The sequence below is a fragment of the Carassius auratus genome, unplaced genomic scaffold (genome assembly GCF_003368295.1).
Source record: "Carassius auratus strain Wakin unplaced genomic scaffold, ASM336829v1 scaf_tig00029612, whole genome shotgun sequence".
In the NCBI taxonomy this organism is placed as follows: Eukaryota; Metazoa; Chordata; class Actinopteri; order Cypriniformes; family Cyprinidae; genus Carassius; species Carassius auratus.
This window is the reverse complement of record NW_020525779.1, coordinates 30,169-37,973: the sequence shown is the minus strand read 5'-3', so window position 1 is coordinate 37,973 and position 7,805 is coordinate 30,169. Positions and strand designations below refer to the sequence as shown.

The following is a 7,805-nucleotide window of genomic DNA, read 5'->3' as shown; positions in this document are numbered from 1 at the left end:
CCTGGGTACCCTAGCAAACACATAGCAACACCCTAGCAACGACCCCGATTACCCTAGCAACCACCATGAGTACCCTAGCAACGGCCCTAGCAACCATCATGGGGACCCTAGCAACCGCCCTAGCAACTACCCCAGGTACCCTAGCAACCACATAGCAACACCCTAGCAACCACCTCAATTACCTTAGCAACCACCCTGGGTACCCTAGCAACGGCCCTAGCAACCATCATGGGGACCCTAGCAACCGCCCTAGCAACTACCCCAGGTACCCTAGCAACCACATAGCAACACCCTAGCAACCACCTCAATTACCCTAGCAACCACCCTGGGTACCCTAGCAACGGCCCTAGCAACCATCATGGGGACCCTAGCAACCGCCATAGCAACCACCCCGGGTACCTTAGCAACCACATAGCAACCATCATGGGGACCCTAGCAACCGCCCTAGCAACCACCCAGGGTACCCTAGCAACCACATAGCAACACCCTAGCAACTGCCCCGATTACCCTAGCAACCACCCTGAGTACCTTAGCAACGGCCCTAGCAACCATCGTGGGGACCCTAGCAACCACCCCGGGTACCCTAGCAACCACATAGCAACACCTTAGCAACCACCCCGATTACCCTAGCAACCATGCTGGGTACCCTAGCAACGGCCCTAGCAACCATCATAGGGACCCTAGTAACCACCCCGGGTACCCTAGCAACCACCCTAGCAACCACCCCGGGTACCCTAGGAACCACATAGCAACACCCTAGCAACCGCCCAGATTACCCTAGCAACCAATCTGGGTACCCTAGCAATGGCCCTAGCAACCGTCCTTGGTACCCTAGCAACCATCCTAGCAACCACCCTGGGTATACTAGCAACCTCATTGCAACACCCTAGAATGCCCTAGTAACTGTATAGCAACCACCAGACTACAATCAAAACCACCTATCAGCACCATAGTAACCACCTAGCAACCACTGAGATCACCCTAGCAGCTATCTGGCAACCACTCAGAACACACTAGCAACTGCCTAACAATCACACATAGTACCCTAGCAACAATATGGTGAACGTTCAGCAACTACACTAGCATTTGACTAACAACAACCCATGATATATATATAATGTGGCATGTTATTAGTATATAAAATCTTAAAGAAATCTACAAAAACCTAAAAAAAAAATCTTAGTTGATGTGTATATATTATATTTTATGTGTGTATCATTGCATTGCATATGTATATATGTACATCAAGGTATATCCATCAAACCATATTTTAAAATTTCTTGGTTTTGTCTCTATTAGAGTTCGGAATTTAATATTTAAATATTTAACATTTAAAGAATGTAATATTTCTGGTTGTAATGATTCTTGTTCCTTAAAATTATAAAATAATATATGTGACTCATTGTGTTCTTAAAAACAAAGACATAAATATTTTAATTTAACTGTGTTTAGCTTTTTTTAATATGTGGAACCTTTAATTTTTAATTATAAGGCTTGATGCACACACACAAAAAAAAAATCCACTGTCTCTATGGGCTCTCTCTTTCGATTATGGATAGAAGACTAACACTACTATTGGCTGCGCAGCTGAAGTTCGCGTGCTGATTGGCTGATCAATACTGTGATAGCCCGACCAAAGGCAGATGTTCCAGAAATCTCCCGAGGTGAGTATGGATGGTTCATTTTTCCAACGTCTGCCTTTAATAACGAATTTTAAGATATAAAATATGTTGAACAAGTGGTGTATACTTTTGTTGCTTGAAGTTTGTGAAAACGTTAACTAATTCTGAATATTGTTGCATGAACGAGTTTTTTAAAGGCATTTTAGCAGAGGTTAGTTCTTGACGTTAGGCCGCTGTACGTTAGATCGATGGCATCTTTTCCTGCTTGAATGTGTGCTTTTAGTGTCAGTAACTCACAGTATAAACCGTTTATTTAAGAAACATTTGTTTGAAGTGATCGAACTGTGAGGCATTATAAATCAGTGAGGCCTGATTAATGCTGCGTGTTGGGCGTATTTTCTGCTGTTCCATAAACGTCTATATAGTGGTCTTTCACTGATCCACGAGGTAAAAATAGACAGAGCTCTGAAACTACACACAGACCGCCGTGTCTAACACTATAGATGATGGCGAATCGGCTCAGATTCACACACGGAGTCCGTGTGAGGTTATTTTAACGGGACTTATCCGTCTCTTTTCGGTCGCGGGGTGCGGCCGGCTTTCCGCTTTGATCTTAAATGAGCGCGAAATCTTTTTTTTTTTTTTGACCGCTAGTTTCCTGCTTGAATGTGTGCTTTTAGGTCAGTAACTCACAGTATAAACCGTTTATTTAAGAAACATTTTGTTTGAGGTGACTGAAAGGCAGTAGAAATTCTGTGAAGCCTGATTCAATGCTGCGTGTTTGACGTATTTTCTGCTGTTCCATAAACGTCTATATAGTGGTCTTTCACTGATCGTAAAATAGACAGAGCTCTAAAATTGCACACAGACCGCCGTGTCTGACACGATAGTGAAGGCGAATCCGGTCAGATTCACACACGTGTTGCTGAGGTTTGAGTCGTGTAATACATATTAACGGGCCTTATTCATTTCGTCTCGGTAGTGGGTTATGGGCGGCTTGCCGCTTTGATCTTAAATGAGCGCGAAATCTTTTTTTTTTTTTTTTTTTTTTTTTTGCGCCACAGAAAATGTTCTTCGCTTAGATGCGGTGTCAACTGCACGTTAATGTACTTTTTTTCATAATTTATTATCGGAATTTAATTAGAATGCTTTATAATGGTATTTATACCATTGCTTTATAATGGATAATGGTTTTAGGTCAGCAGGTTGAAGTGAGAATTTTAAGTTTGAATCGTGGACTATTTGTGCTAACATTTATCCATGGATTTATTTTGAGTAATGATTGCGGTCAGGGAGGAGAGACGGTGTTTAAAGCTTAAATATGATCTGTTCATGTGCACCGACTGCAGAGGAAGAGCAAGCTGAAGTTGTGTTATTTGTCTGTGATCAATGCTGCATGCATTTGATGATAAATAGTTAAAACAGTGGTATTGTAAGATATCATTACAATTTAAAGTTAGTGTTTCCTTTTTCAACAATTTATATATAAATTATAAATCAGATATTAATTATATAATATAATTAAGAATAAACTTTCTTCAGTGTTGAAGAAGGTTGTGCTGCTTAATATTGTGTGAAAAACAAATTTGTGATAAACGGTGATGCATTTTAAAATTTTGTAATAATTTGATGCATTTTTCCCCCGGTATTTTTAGAATACAAAGTTAAAGTAAAAAAAAAAAAAAAAAAAAAAGTTTTTAAGTCCAAAATCTTATTTAACATTGTTAAATACTGTCACTTTGATCAGTTAATGTCTGCTTAGTAAAAGTGTAAAAAAACAGACCCCAAACTTAATAGTTAAAGTTCACAGTCTCCACAAAAATATGAAGCAGCACAACTGTCTTCAAAATTGATGATAACATGACACTGACAAATGGAGTAAACATTGATAATTCAGTTTGCCATCAATAAAAAAAATTAACTGTAAAAATATATAATAAAAAGTAAATTTAAGTTGTAATATTAAGTGGCAATATACCAATTTTTACTGAATTTATCTGCTTTGGTGAGTATAAAATACTTTTTGTGAAAAATAAAATCAAAACTATCTTTTTAGCCTCCAGCATGACATTTGTTGTAATTGCCTTTAATGTTGGTAATTATTGCTCCTGTTTCCTCTGTTTTGTGTAGATGTGGTTGCCATCTGAATGTTATATCTGATCTAATATGTTTTCTGTGTCCCGATATATTTGTCATATGCCTATCTGTGATTTTAATTTACCGATTAAAATCTTTTTTTGATTTAAAAATGTGGACATAGACAACATATTAAATGTTGTCATTAAGAATGAAATTCGTTTTTTTTTTCTGGTTTAAGTCATAAGAGGTATATTGAAAGCCATAGACCTGTGTTTTGTTGTTATCAAGTGTCCCTGTTGTGTGCTGTCAAGCATTAATTTATTAATTTTTTGTTCTTTTGTGCTATGTTTAGATTGATCATTGAGCTTTATCTCCTGAGCAATTCTTGAGGTTTGTTTGAATTTTTTGGTTGTTGTACATTTAAAGGTGCAGTTTTAGCTTATGGGGTCAACAGATTTTAACAAGTTAAGTCTGACATTTTCTTTTTTCTTTTCTGATTACAGCATTGCAAGCACTACAGACTCTCCACTGCACAATATCCGGTAAGTATTTTATTTATTTTCCTTTTTTTATGGATAAAATATGAACAGGTGACAAAGCAATATTAATGAGCTACTACTGTGTCACTGATGCACTATAGCACTTCAGAACCTGTGACTAGCATGTGGGAGTTTTGTCAAATTCACTGGGGAATGTTGTAGGCCTCAATAAATTTTCCTTGCTTGTAATTTTTCATACAAAGTCAACGAGAGAGTGATGAAATTATATTAATTTGGTGGGGGAACCATTCCTTTTAAGTTGCTGTAAGTTATAGATTAAACCATTTTCCCTCTTGAAAGACAGAAACAGTTTATTTTATAGCCATCGGCTGCATTCGAAGTTGCATACTCTCGGAATAGATAGTAATTTTGCAAGCATTAAAAAATAGTCTAATAGGTGTGGTATGTATGCAAATGTACTACATTTGTCATGTTATCACTGTCATGTGAGCTACAGCATAAGTTACAATGCAATTCTCAATTTTGCTTCTCTTGGCTAATGGCTAAACTAAAGATTCTCAATAGAAGTGGTAGGTCATCCAGGTACTTTTAATCTACTGCTTTCACCCTACTATATAGCAGAGAAATTTGGATAATATTCAAGACCTTTAAAACCAGGTAAATGCTAATTTGTTGAACAACCAATCAGAAAAAAATGCTTTCTGCCTGTCAATCACATCCTTGAGGAAAATCTTTGGCCAATCACTTACAGTAGATTTAGGTTTGGAATATAATTTATATTTAATATCTTTAATTGTGTGTTTGTTTGTTGTTTTGCAGGCCATATTTTCAGAGCACGACCTGCATTTTTTACTGCAGCTGAACGCCTGGTTAGTGTGCAAAATGCCTAAATGATGCTATGTCTTTTGAATATTATTATTATTATTATTATTATTATATTATTATTATTATTATTATTATTATTATTATCATTGTAGATGCCTAATATGTCTTTCTTTTCCAGGTTTTGGATTTTCTCCAAGCAGCAGTTCTTCTTTATTGTTCTTCCCTCCCACCCTCCCCAACCCTTCACCCCTATACCCCGCATCCCCCACCAAAAAAAAAAAAAAAAAAATATATATATATATATTCTTTGATAATTTGTGTTCAAATACTACTGTTCTGTTACAACTTCAGTTCTTTTAATAATAGGTTAATAACTTGTATATTATACTATTGTTCTTTTCTTTGAAAAAAAAAGTGTGTTCCTATTAATACTAGATTCATAATTTCTTTTATTTGCTACTGCTCTTTTTATATATATAAAAAAAAAGTTTATTAGCTAAGTCGTTCTTTTTCTTGTAAATTAACTAACTTGTTTTTTTCTTGAGAATACTTTGCAGGTTGTATCGCGTTCAGCATTTTGTGAAGTAAGTGACTGAAAATATCCTGCACAGAAATGCTTATTGATACTTTTTGACTGTTGCATTAAAAAACCTTTTACAGTCACTTTTAATCTGAAATCTGTTCAAACTCATAATGAAGAAAAGGTTTGTTTGCTAAACCCTTAAGAAACACTATGAAGTCTTCTGCTTATTATTATTGAAAAACAATCAGAACTGTTGATCAAGATGTTAAACTTGGATAATTTAATCCCATTTAGCTACATAAAATATTGAATGTTATGACCATATAATTGCAAAAGACAGTAATTTAACTAATTTAACTTATTATAATGTGGAGTATTTTTGAAAATTAAGCACTTCTTTGTTTACATACATGTAGCGTGTGATGGTGTTTTTAGAGCATCTCTACAGAGAGAGCATCTCATTTACATTTGTGTTTCTGTATATGCTTGTGGAGTTTTAGAGTTCCCAAGTTTTTGACCAAGCTATTTCTTTCTAAATAATGGGTTCTCAAGATATATCATGGATTATTTTATATATTTTCTTGAGTCCGTTTTCTCATATTTTCTCTTTTTTTCTTTTGAAGGATGCCTCGGAAAGGTAGGAGATCCCAGGCTCAGAAAGTTCGTTGGACAAAGTTGGACCTGACAGGGCAGACGAGCATCAGTAAAGGTGTTACTCCGGTTTCTGATGGACCGCAGTATGAAGCTGGCGACAACACATCTAGAGTTATATCTGTGCAGGCGTCTCATTGCCAGAGTGATGCAAGGTATGATGTTTTCTCACGAAACAGTCAGTGCACATGTGTAGCTCTGACATTCCTTGCGTACCACAGTGAGGGAACTTCATTCGAACAGCCTGATCTTGACAGGGTGCTAGAGGAAGGGGATGCTTTGTATGTGGGCATTAAAATGCAGCTTATGGCTGAAGGAAGATTCCGACAGGATCTTCTAAGCATGGCTGAAGTACCTCTGAGCATCTCAACATCCAACCACAACTACAGCGTCCAGAAGTCAGAAGTTGTGATGGGGTATCTGAGAGACAGAGGAACTCAGGAAATGGACGCGTGGTGGATTCCTCTTGATGAAAGACTTCAGTGTCTTTCAACAGATGTCAGCCATGCACTGCTTATTGTTTCTCCAGAGTGCTTTGCTGTGTTCAGAGACAGATCTGGAAGATATGGATTTTTTGATTCCCATTCCAGAAGTGCTGAAGGTTTGCCACATCCTACTGGTGACGGAACAGCAGTTATGCTAACTTTCACCAACCTTCATGACATGATCAACAGATTATTTGAGCTTTTTTGGAATCGTGGTCCTCAAGCTTGCTATGAATTCATGGCTGTTTCATTTGATATGGAGCAACAGTCTGAGGAACCATGCTCATCATCAGCATGTGTTTCAACATCACAAGTAACTTCATCTGTGCCAGAAACACAAACAACTGCTGACGTCAGAATTCCTGAAAATGTTGTTCTGACAGATGACAAAAACCAAAGTGTCATAAAGGTTTTAAAAACAAACAAGCAGCGGAGAAGAAAAGAACTGCGTAAAATTGCGAATAAAAAGAAAGAAGCAAGACTTGGGAAGATCGCTCCACATTTTGAAGACCGGGGACAAAAAAAAGAATACGAGAGAGAAAAATATGCCACCAATTTGCAGTTTCAGAAGAAGAAAATGGAGAGTGCCCAAAAGAAGTACGACCAAGATCCTTTTGCCAGATTCAAAAAGCTAGAGTATATGGCCAAGAGGTACAAAACTGATGTTCTCTTCCAGAAAAAAAAGAGGGACTACATGGTGAGGAGGTACAAGACCGATTATATTTTCCAAAAGAAGATGAAGGACTACATGGACAGGAAGTACCACACTGATGCTCTTTTCCAGAAGAAGAAGAAGGACTACATGGTCAGGAGGTACCGCACTGATGTTCTTTTCCAGAAGAAGATGAAGGACTACATGTTCAGGAGGTACAAGACCAATTATCATCTCCAGAAGAAGAAGAAGGACTACATGGTCAGGAGGTACCACACTGATGATTGTTTTCAGAAGAAAATGAAGAACTACATGGCCAGAAGATATTCAAGTGATTCAGAGTTTAGGTCCCATCACATTCTACGTTGTACTCTCCAGAAGAAACACAAGTGTCTCACCGATCCTGGATTCCACATTCTTCACAAGTTGAGATGTGCATTATGGATCAAGAGAAAATACAGGCCATAC

The 7,805-nt window shown here is 37.5% G+C and overlaps 1 long non-coding RNA gene across 1 annotated transcript; it reads left to right on the top strand.

Moving 5' to 3' along the window:
• The first annotated feature begins 4,040 nt into the window (after positions 1-4,040).
• On the top strand, positions 4,041-5,295 carry LOC113079862 (uncharacterized). The gene is made up of 4 exons (XR_003281767.1): positions 4,041-4,091; positions 4,205-4,243; positions 5,021-5,070; positions 5,205-5,295. It is a non-coding gene; the product is annotated as an uncharacterized LOC113079862 (long non-coding RNA).
• Positions 5,296-7,805: the final 2,510 nt, after the last annotated feature.